Genomic DNA, 9,557 nt, shown 5'->3' with positions numbered 1-9,557 from the left:
ACGACCAATAAGAGACAATGTAATTTCAATCAAAAATTTTCCAATACCAAAAAATCAAAAGAATATAAGACAATTTTTAGGGAAAATTAACTTTTATCATGAATATATACCGAATAGTGCCAAAATATTAGAACCACTCCATAATTTACTTCGAAAAGATCAAAAATTTATTTGGTGTGAAAGTTGTCAAAAATCATTTGAGGAAATAAAAATATTGTTATGCTCACAACCAATCTTGGAAATATTTGATCAAAATTTACCAATAAACATTTATACGGACGCATCTATTGAGGGAATTGGAGCTGTGTTAAAGCAAACACAGTTAAATGGAAAAGAAAAACCTGTAGCTTATTTCTCCAAAAAACTAAATCAAGTTCAAAAGAAAAAAAAGCAATATATTTAGAATGTCTGGCCATTAAGGAAGCAATAAGATATTGGCAATACTGGTTAATAGGAAAGTCTTTTACGGTATATTCAGATCACAAACCATTGGAAAATTTAAATATTAAATCTAGAACGGATGATGAATTAGGAGACCTTACATATTATCTATCACAGTATGATTTTAAAATTAAATACTCACCGGGTAGAACAAATATAGAAGCAGACTGTTTGAGTAGGAATCCTGTGTTAGAAGCAAATGAAGACACACGTGAACAATTAAAAATTGTAAACCTGATAACATTTAATGATATTATTATAGATCAAAAAAATAATAAACAAATCCAATACAGAAAAGACAAATTGATTTCAAAGCAGAATGTTTACTATAAAAAGATTAAAAAAAGAGATAAAATTATTTTATCAGAAGAACTTTGTAAAAAAAATAATCAATGATGTACACAAAACCATGTGCCATATAGGTGTAAAACAAATGCAAAACAAAATAGGTTCAGTATATACGGCAAAAAATTTAACATTAAACATTAAAAATCAGTGCAAAAATTGTGAGATATGCATAAAAACTAAATCGAGAGGACAACAAAAATATGGTCTTATGTCACACTTAGGACCGGCGACAAAACCATTTCAAATAGCCTCAATTGATACGATCGGTGGTTTTGGAGGCACACGATCAACAAAGAAATATCTACATCTATTAGTAGATCACTTTACACGATACGCGTACATAATTACATCAAAAACACAAAACGCTAATGATTTTATTAAATTAATTAACAACGCAATAGAATCATATTCAATTGGAATGCTTCTTGCTGATCAATACCCTGGGATAAATTCAAAAGAATTTAAACAATTTTTAAATGAAAAATCAATACCATTAGTCTTCACCGCAGTAAATGCCCCTTTTTCTAACGGACTAAATGAGAGACTTAATCAAACAATTGTTAACAAAATCAGATGTAAGATAAATGAAAATAGTAGTAAAAAAAAGCTTGGACGACAATTGCTCATAATTGTATACACCAATATAATAACACAATACATATGTTACAGTTACTGGTTTTGCACCAAAATACCTATTAGATGGTACAATTTTGCCAAGTGAACTTAAAAAAGATAAATCAGATGTAGAATGGGTCAAAGATAGAAAATTAGCATTAAGCAATTCAATTAAATCACATAACTACAATAAACAAATATTTGACAGAAATGTAAAGAAATTATATTTCTTATTATATTTTATTACATTATATTACAATACATTACATTACATTACATTATTTTACAATACACTACATTACATTACATTATATTACAATACATTACATTATATTACATTATATCACATTTTTTAACAAATCATGAGTTTTAACAAGTCATTTAAGCTGCAAGGTTAAAAGGGAAAGTTCGAGTAAAATACTTTAAATGTAGTTTCTTGTTTTAGGTAAGTTAATATTGTATTTAATTTTATTGCATATTAAAATAAAAAATCTTGTTTTAGAACAAAGCAACTCGTTTAATTTATTAAGGAACAATATTCCCAGCAAATAAGACATAAACCGTTTTATATATAGTTAGCTTTTAAGTTATTATACAGGGTGGCTGATGAAAGCCGCTACCAAAAAAAAAAATTGAATAACTTTTTTTCTTTTTAAGTTATCTGTTCCATTTTTGTTTTAATTTGCAGATTGATCTTTAAAATTTATTAAAATGGATAACTGGGACACGCAAACAAGAATTTGGATAGTCCGCCGCTATCACGCACTGGAGTCCGTAGTTTTGGTACAGAGAAAGTACAGGCGGATGTTTGGCGGCGATCCCCCGAGCAGATGGACCATAATGAGACTGGTGAATAATTTTGCTGAGCAAGGAACAGTCGCAGTTTTAATTCATGCCATCGTCATCGGAGAACTACCCGTCGACATGTCCAGTATCAAGTGTGTACAACATAGATCTACCAACAGTATTGGTGCATCCCCAACCAACGGCTCGGTCGGTTTTCCGCGAGGTACAGCAACCCATCCTGGGCACTCTAAGGCGCGCAGACCTGGCCGCCATAGCAACGGGAAACAAGGTCCTAATAAGGGGGCAAAAACATCACAACAACATGACAGTAAAGCAGGCCATAGTTACGTAAAAGGCAGCTCCGACTTCACCAAAAATAAATATTAATTGGCAAAAATAATAAAAGGTCGATTGCACACACTCTTAAAACCAACAAAAGCCAATGAACTATTTGTCGTTGACAAATTGTAACTAGAGACCTTAAGTAAGCAATAAAGCCAATGAACCATTTGTCAACGACAAACTGTAACTAGAGACCTTAGGTAAGCAATAAGCATTTTTAGAAACCAACTTAATATGTAAAGTAGAATAAGCACTTTTAATTTTCAACAAATATAAATTGCATTTTAAAAAAGTTGCAGTTAGTAATAATAATAAACTGAAAGAATAAAGAGCTTAAGCTCCGTAAATAAAGTACTATTTTTTTTATTGAAAAGATCCTTAAGGATACTTAACTGGCGCTGTCGACGGTAGGATCTAGCCCCGAAGGATTAGATCGAACGGGACGAAAAAGGGACTTTTTAAGCAAAAATAAATTTACGATAAAAAGAAAAGCGAGAAAAAAAAAAGTTCAACGAATCTAACTATATAAAACAAAACACACAAGTCTCAAAACAAAATTACCGATAGTAGAATTAACCATTCAAAATATTAAAATCAGGTGTTTAATAGATACCGGATCGTCAACCACTTTGTTAAACGAAAACCTACTTCCAGAATATAAACGTAAAAGATTAGATAAACCCTTACTTTTCAAAACATTAAACGGACAAATTAAAGTAGAATATGAAATAATTACGGATGTTCCAAAAGAATTTAATGACGACAACTTAATGTGTTGGAAGTTGACTAATTTCAAAAATAAACCATTCGATGGCCTCATAGGACAAAATATTCTTAAGATACTAAAAGTAAACATAAATATGGGTGAGGAACATGTTGAAGTAAACGCAAATAAAATAAAATTTTGCAATGCTTGCCCAAATGATTATGAAAATATTCATACGTTAGAATATTCAAGAATTGAAGAAACAATCAATAAACTCTCAAGAGATAGCTTGAACAAAGAAGAAAGTAGGAAATTAGAAAACCTACTCGAAGCAAACAAGGATTTGTTTTTTCAAGAAGGTATGACACTAAGTCATGCTCATGAAGTCCAACACGAAATTATTACAAAAACCAACAACCCTGCATATTCTAAAATATACAGATACCCTCAAGTCCATGAAGAGGAAATCAACAGACAGATGAAGGAGATGCTTCAACAAAATATTATAAAAGAAAGTAGCTCTCCCTACAACTCACCAATTTGGATAGTTCCAAAAAAAAATGGACTATTCAGGAAAGAAAAAGTGGCGTATAGTCATAGACTACCGCAAACTAAACGAAATAACAATAGACGGCAAGTTCCCAATACCCAATATCGAAGGTATATTGGACAAATTGGGGAAATCACAATACTTTACTACCCTTGATTTGGCGAAAAGCTTCCGCCAGATCCAAATTAAAAAAGAGGACAGAAAAAAGACGGCATTTTCCACCCCATTAGGGATGGGCCGTCTATACTGTCATTGGCTAAGGGGAGTTTGAATAGTGGGGGTACGCTTCTGGAGGTCGCGGCTCCCATGCGGCTTGCATGTATGGCCGCCAGTATGGATATGTCGGCAGCTAGGACCAACTGCACAGTTACAGGTTCATCCGGGGACTCAGAGACGTAAAGTACGTCTCCACAAGGGTGAAGTTTGTTCCCCCAGCTAATACAGGCATCATAGCTATATAGCCGATATGCTGTGGACTGCCGTTCCTGTTAGATCAGAGATGCTGGGGAAGCGTAGCGTCATCCCTTACATCGGGAGCTTTTTGGACAGTGGTTTATGGTCTGGTAGCGTTAACCACCTTTACAGCGCTTTTCAGACCTACACGACAAACGGTTTCACTGGCACGTTAATGACAGTGCGAGTTATGCCTTCTACAAACTCGGTGATGATACCAGGCCTAACTAAGGTCATCGTCGTATTGGTAGATCGACAGTCGCGATCGAGTCGCGATTATGATAGGTTCCCTAGAGGTCCCCGTATGGAGGCAACAGCCTCTCACCAACATACCCAACTTCTCTGGAACGCAGAGAACTCTCGGCTCGGCTCAGACATCGGAGGTGCTGAGATGGAGTTGGCTCACAAAATATGCATTGGCCTATCGTCCGATATGGGCAAGTTAATGGCAGCCAACGTATATGCAGCCCAGAGTCCCGGTATGATGGTGATGAACAGTAAAATGTCTGCCGGTCGGGGAATTGAGTTATGCGGAGCGTGAACTGTAGCATGGTCAACCTGCCGAACGCCGCTAACTGGGGACCTGACGAGTTAGCTAGATGGATAAGCGGATTCAATATGTCAACATTGACTGCCCTCCACCAGGCGCAAACTGCAATTGTTTAGGCCACACCCTAATATTTAATATAAATTTTTAGCCACCCTAATGGTAACTGCGCCTACCGTTCCGACTGTTGCTAACCATCATTCCCAGTCGCTGCAACGGGAAGGCCGTTAACCCTGGCATTTCTCCGCCGAACAGTTAAAACGTTTACCGTGTTAAACGTTGTTCGGCAAGGTTACTTTCACCTCAATTTTAATTCCAACTTTCACTGCGATTTTCTAATTCCTAGCATCAGGACGTGTCAGCCGACTCAGAGGTAATTTAATTATTAATCATTAATTTCTATTACATATATATTTCTATATACATATATATGTACAATGTGTAACGCCTTTAAAGCTATATGTATATACTGCAAATAAATAATAACTACACTGACACGCCTTTGTGCTTTTTTATTTTCCTAAAATATATCATCGGAGCGACCGTGGAGGCCCCACATCTAAACCGCCCATTGCGTCGCACTCCGATGATAACAGCAATCGTGGCAGTCGATAGCGAGGATGTCGATGATCACATCGTCAATGCCAACAGCTCCTTTGCTTACTGGGCCCTTACTCTGTAATGCGATGGGAAAATAAATTGCGTTACGAAGGGTAGTCGGTACTCTGTAGCGCTATCGCATCGCTGAAAGTGTTGCTCTTTTTATTATTCACTTATTTTTCGCTTTAGTATGCATCACTGACAGAAATGTCAAAGAAAGCGACCAAAACAAACGAGCAATTGGAAGTAAAGTACCTATATTTAAATAATATAAAGTAATGGATTCTGTAGCTTTATGGGACGAATCATCTGAGGAAAGGATTTATCGGAGATTTATAAGAGATAACTCCAACGTTATGAGTCTCAGCGATCAAAGGTAAATTAAACTTTAAAGAATTACTCATGCTTTATTCATCAGTTTGTTCTATTCATCAGTTTTGTGCAGAATTTTCGGCTTAGTAAGGAAGCCTTTATGTATGTGCTAAATAGCATAAAAGGTGAGATGAAATCTCCAACGAGAGCAACGGCTATACCTGACATCATAAAAGTTGCAACAACCCTAAAGTTTCTTGCTCAGGGTGCGTATCAGCATTTAATTGGCCAAGACCATCGCGCGGGGCTAGCACAGCAAACCGTTTCCAGTTGCCTTTGGGAAGTTTGCAGTGCAATTGAAAAGGTATTGTGTCCAAAACATATCGTTTTTTCGATGAGCAGTGAAGAGAAACAGGATGCCAACCGTAGCTTTTACGAAACATGCGGAATTCCGGGAGTGGTAGGAGCAGTGGATGGAACGCACATCTAAATGATAAGGCCATCAAATGACGAGCATTTATTTTTTAACCGAAAGCTTAAGCACAGCATAAATGCAATGGTGGTAAGAGTGTTTCAATTAAATAAGAATATTTTCATTAAACATTCAAAGGAGTTGCACTATGCTCCAGAGTTGAATTTTTAAAAAACTTAAGTTATCGCATGCCATTTAAACAGTGGGATATTACTTCTAATTTACGAGGTTAGTGTTAATACTAAGATAAATTAATTTTCACACTATTCGTGAATGAATTAACTAATGAATTACAAACTCGATATTGATTATGATATAAATATTCTATCTATAAATGGTATAAAACGCGTATAAATATTTACTTCTTATACAATATTATATGAAATATAATTTTATTTACATTTTAACTTTAATAGATGAATTTAATTTAAGAAAACAAAAAATTCAAAGCACTCTTTTCGATAATTTCGGAGTAAAAGTCGATCTGTGTCTGCAAGGTCACGGTACAAGCAATACAGGAAATGTTGCTCGAAAATGTCTAAGACAACCCGAAAAATTTGGGAAATGTTTGGAGCTCGGTGGAGAATATGTCAAAAAATTAACAAGTATTTTACTGTGCTTTAAAACCAAAAAAAAAAATTGACTTGGATAAATTAGAAAAACTTTGTTTTAACACGTATGAAGACCACTACACAATATAGCCATGGGCCAGACTAAGTCCAACAGTACATAAACTTTTAAGGCATGGATGTGAAATTGCCCGTCAATTTAGTTTTCCTATTTCATATTATTCGGAGGATTCAAGCGAGGCGTGGCATAAACACAACCGTAGAAACATGCGAGATCATGCTCGACAAAGCAGCTGCGTAAACAGAATTACCGATGTCTTTAATTACGCAATATACTATTCTGACCCAAAAATATCGCTAACGTTCCTCAATAATCGATTAAAATTTCAAAAGTTAATGGAAATCCCTAATGATCTGGAGGAGTACATTTTAAGGTAACATACCTAAGCTTAAGAATGTAATTTTTTCAAAGATTATAACTTCTAAAGAATTATATAAGATAGTTTTGAGAGAAAATTCAATTTTATGTATATTTTTAATATTTTTTCAGTAGTACCAGCAATATAGGGGATTTAGAAGATTAGTCATAACAAAAATTTTGAAGTATTTATAAGAATTTTGTTGATATTTTGATCGCATATTAAGCGTTGTGGTTCAGTTTTGGATAATAACGAAAAACAAATTAAAAATGAAAAAATCGACATCTTTAAAGTATCATAACTTTGGGTCTGTAGCACCTACAGACATGAAAAAACTACAATATCAAATTAAAGCTTTTTAACTGAACTTTAAGAAAACGTCATCATTTTTTTCCAGAACTTCCATTTCACTAATACTTTTCTTAAAAAAAAGAAAAAAGGGCTAATAAATCGTCACTTTGGGAGAATTTTTTAACTGTTTCTTTATTAGAAACAAAAAATTCTATAATTTTCCATAAAAGTACATTTAATTACCTTTCAAATGATATATCAAACATATCCGTAGCTCTTCTCTAAGAGGCGGAAATTAGATATGTCCCTCGCAACCCCGTTTGAGACTACTGTGCGCCGCACACACGGCAAAATGAGGACTTTAGGAGGTCAAAAAGCGATTTATCAACTTGAAGATAAAGTCTAAATTAGTTTATATTTTTCGAGTCTGATAGTCGTTCCATCACAAAGCGAATAATTCACCTTTAATATGTTTACAATAAAGGAGTGGGAGGGCCCGGCAGATAAGCGAAATGATTGTACGTTTAATTTGCTTTCTACCGTCGAATGAACAATACGCATTGTTTCCTTCGCCTCGTGTTTAAATATCAACAGTAGTCAATAACATGGAATCTACAGGTATGTACATTTTATTAATACAGTAAAATTAAAAATAATGTAATCGTAAGTATTTAAATATTATATTGCATGTCTAGTTAAATTTCCTTTTATAATTCATGTTTACTTAGACTTACAAAAAAAGTTCCGCTAAGTACCGTTTTCTGTCTTCGATATTTGCAGTTAACAGTTAGTTGGCCGTTATTATTGTGAATTTTGAGAACTCAAACGAACTCATTGTGACACTATCCTCTTTTATTTACAGGTAGTCGGAGTGATCAAAGTCACTCGAAAATACATGCTAGAAAAATGGATCTGATTTTAGTGCTACAAAATGAAAACTTTTATAAATTATCATCGTCTAAGTGTGTGGAACGATTAACTAGTTACATATTGGACAATCATAGTATTTATAAACAATCAGAAGACAGTGCGTTACGAATAAAATGTGTTCTCAAAGTGTTTGTTTCGAAACTTTTGAAAAAATGGAAGAACTCGAATTGGAAGATTGAGAGATTCACCAAGTACAATTCAGCATGGTTAAAAAACGACTTGGAGTTACCAGCAGTGAAAACTGTGAGCAACGTTTCAAACATAAAAAGTGTTAAAGGCAGACCATCAAAATCTTTCGAAGAGGGCTCTGTATGAACAAAAAGAAGACGTGTTCAACCAATTGTTGCTAAAATAACTCCAGAGGTATTGTGTGCTGCCGCTGAAGCTAGTCTAACAAAATCTGGGAAAAGAACAGCTGGACGAATGGTGAACCTGGCATTGACCACCAGCCCACGCAGATACAAACGCATAAAACAAATTCATGATACACCAAAGACTTCTGGTATCACACCCTATTCCCCTGAGGAGGCTTTAGCGTTCATCATTGACTCTGATATGGGTAAAGAAGATTACATTCACATGCAAAGAGGGGCGAAATCTCGGGGTGCCAATATATATCCTGCATACAATGTTATAGCGCAGACAAAGAAACAGTGCTACCCTGACAATATAAAAATATCAGAAACAGAAGTCCAAATCCCCGTCCAAGATGTTCTTGACCACACGGTACGCAGACTTGCAGATGTACAGCAGGATGTACTTCTTACGCACCACGATCACGAAGAGAACGCACCCATTAAAGTGGTGTACAAATGGGGTCTTGACGGGAGTGGCGGTCATTCCATATACAAACAATGTTTTGTAAACAACTCATTATATGGTGACACTAACATTATTTTGTGTAATATTGTGCCATTACAAATGTCAGAGAACACAACAAGGAATGGAAAACAGATTATATGGCAAAACCCTAGTCCTTCCTCCTCAAGATATAGCCGCATTATTCGATTGCAAATTGAGAAAGAGACAAAAGAATCTGTGAAGCTGCATTACGACGAAATTGAAGAGCAAATAACTTTTAACGACAAAACATATACTTTCAAACATTATCCTGTATGTACAATGATGGATGGCAAGACTTGCAACGTTTTAACTGACACATCATCAACGCAAGCT

The sequence above is a fragment of the Anastrepha ludens genome, chromosome 6 (genome assembly GCF_028408465.1).
Source record: "Anastrepha ludens isolate Willacy chromosome 6, idAnaLude1.1, whole genome shotgun sequence".
NCBI lineage: Eukaryota > Metazoa > Arthropoda > Insecta > Diptera > Tephritidae > Anastrepha > Anastrepha ludens.
This window is presented reverse-complemented; position numbering follows the sequence as displayed.